The 2,588-nt window shown below is 52.4% G+C and overlaps 1 protein-coding gene across 1 annotated transcript in view; it reads left to right on the top strand.

Moving 5' to 3' along the window:
- Positions 1 to 2,588, top strand: part of LOC113217503 (uncharacterized) — a 26,019-nt gene that overhangs the window by 16,462 nt on the left and 6,969 nt on the right. The window lies entirely within an intron of this gene.

Raw genomic sequence — 2,588 nt, 5'->3', positions numbered from 1 at the left:
CCCGCTCTGCCGCGAGTGAGTGAATTCGAGGAAAACGAAGGTCGCGGCCCTCGATTGGACATTGATTAATATTCACACGCCGAGGGCGGCGGCGTGGCGACCGGAGGCGGCCGCTGGAACAGAACACGTCGCATTTGTTTTGATTGCCCGTGTTTCTCCTTCGTGCGAGTTGTTGTTAAACTTCAGAATTTTTCTTTTCTGTCAGTTTATTTATTATTTTCAACTTTGATTTTTGGTATCGCTGATGAACTAAGTGTGCAACTATGATATTAGGACCTACTATCATGGTGCAACTCCGTAGTTTTGCACTTGCAAGTGTGCAACTCCGTAGTTTTGCACTTGCAAGTGTGCAACTCTGTAGTTTTGCACTTGCAAGTGTGCAACTTCTCAAGTAAGCACTTCCTAACAGTGAGCCTTCAATCTCAGGAAGTGCTCAACTGAGGAGTTGCACACTTGTAAGTGTACACCTACGGAGTTTAAGACTTGCCAGTTTACAACTACGCGGTTGGACACTTGCAACTATTTAACTTCCAGTTGCACACTAGTTAAGCAGTTACAGACGTAGTTTATCAGTGTAATGTTACTTTGCCTATATTTTTTTTCTCCTGAAACCGTTGATCGACAAATTCATATGCTGGTACGCGGGCTGGATGAAACTTATTTGTGTTCGTGCGTGTGCGTTTTTTGTGTGTGTGTGTGTGTTTTTTTTTATCAGCAGGTCATCGTGCTCGCGTGTAAGACTGAGGTGGCAAACTCTCCCGGCCGCGAGGCCCCTCGCGCCCTGTACGCTACTTATTTCCCCTTCAAAACAGGAAAAAAACAAAAGTTGAAATAAAAAATTACTGGTTTCCGTTGTTGTTTGTGTACTCGGTCGTTTGGCACGCGCCGGCTGCCCTGCCTTGCTATACTTTGGGGGGAGTAGTAGTGTATACTGTACTGCCGTCCAAAATCGTCATAATGCAGAGCGACTTTTATAATACAGCAAAAAGAACAAAAACAGAAAAAATGAAGGTGGGATTGGGGGAAAAAAATCTGTCATTGGCTGTCATCTGTCAGTCACTCCATATCAGAGCGCGGGGGGGACGCGCGCCCTGCGCTATTCTCAATTCACCTACATATCCCCATCCTCCAATACTCCCTCCCACCACCGTCTCCCCCCTCAAAAGTCGCTCCCTCCCCCTCTTCCACCGCTCCGTTCCTTCTCTCCTTCCGCCTCCCCCTCCCCTCCCTTTCCCCGCACCCATCCCTCTCTTTCTCCAGCAAGACGGACTCCTACACTGCCGCGCTGCTACTGCTGCCATTCCATGACCCGATTGTTGGCTGCCTCCCCCTCCCCCCCCCCCTTCTCCTCAGCCTACCCCCTTGAGTGGGTGTGTGGTTCGGCGCAGGCCCCGCGCCACGCGACGCCACGCCACCCCGCGATTCTGCGAAATTTTGGGGGCTGCCTGGCTTGCGCTGCCGGGCCGCACACCAGCGTGGAATGAATGAAAAATGTATCCTCAATATACCTTGGGCCGAGGCGTATCAGGCCGCCAGCCGATTGGGCCCGGCTCCGCCGCCGCTGCCGCCGCGGAAAACGAACGGAACGGGAAAAAAAATCAATATCAGGAAAGTACAAAAACGGAAGAAAGGAATGAGGGAAAGAGAGGGCGCGCCGCGGGCGAGCCGCTGCCGCCGCTGTGGTGGTGGTGGTAGCAGCGGTGGTGGAGGGGGGCGGCGAGTAGCGGGGGGGGCTGTTGTGTGACTCGTGGGCTGCTGCGCCTTGCTCAGCCCTAGGGGCTGCGGCGATGTTGGGGGTGGGGTTGGGGGGTGGGGTACCCCTCTCTCCATGTTCCACCCTCCAAATCCCCGCTCCCAGTGCCCGCTCCCGCTTCTCTTTGAACGGCGTCGTTACCATGTCGCCATGGTCGTCATAGCATTGGTCCCTGAAAAGCCGAATCGAATATAACCTTTCAGCTGTGATTGTTTGGAAACAAACACAGCAACCGCCGTTATGGCAGTTCGAATCGCCTAGTGTACTTCTATTTCATCATTGTTGTAACTATCGAACCACTCAACTCACCATACCGTGTCACCATGCGGGTTTGTCTACCCTAGTCTACTCGCTCCACCCGGAAGGCGGCATGCGCCATGGCCCCTAGGTTTGGGTATGCAAACCCGCCACACCGTTGTGTCGTAGCTCTAACACGTGGTACAGGGTCAATTTTAAATTCTATAGTATGGGTGTTCTCTCGGAATGTTTTGGAAAGTTCACAATTATCTCAAAATCCATAAAATCGGCACTTTAGAACATCAGACTTTTTCATATATTGTTGGAAACTGAAAATCTAGACAATCTAATGAATCGAACCCCCGTCGCACGAATTCGCTTTGCAAAATTATGTAGTGTTTTCCCGCGTACATCGCACGTCCACTTTGCCGAGAACTGGCGGGAGTAGAAGGGGGGTTGGGGGCCTCCAACCTGACCGGATCGGGTGGCCCCTCGCTTTTGGCCCCTCTAAATTTTACAGCACCTCCTTCACCACCTCCTCCTCCACCTCCTCCTCCACCTCCACCCCGCCCCCTCCTCTGCCCCCTCCTCCTCTACC

The sequence above is a fragment of the Frankliniella occidentalis genome, unplaced genomic scaffold, assembly GCF_000697945.3.
Source record: "Frankliniella occidentalis isolate FOCC.00 unplaced genomic scaffold, Focc_3.1 Scaffold42, whole genome shotgun sequence".
Lineage (NCBI taxonomy): Eukaryota > Metazoa > Arthropoda > Insecta > Thysanoptera > Thripidae > Frankliniella > Frankliniella occidentalis.
This window is presented reverse-complemented; position numbering and strand designations above follow the sequence as displayed.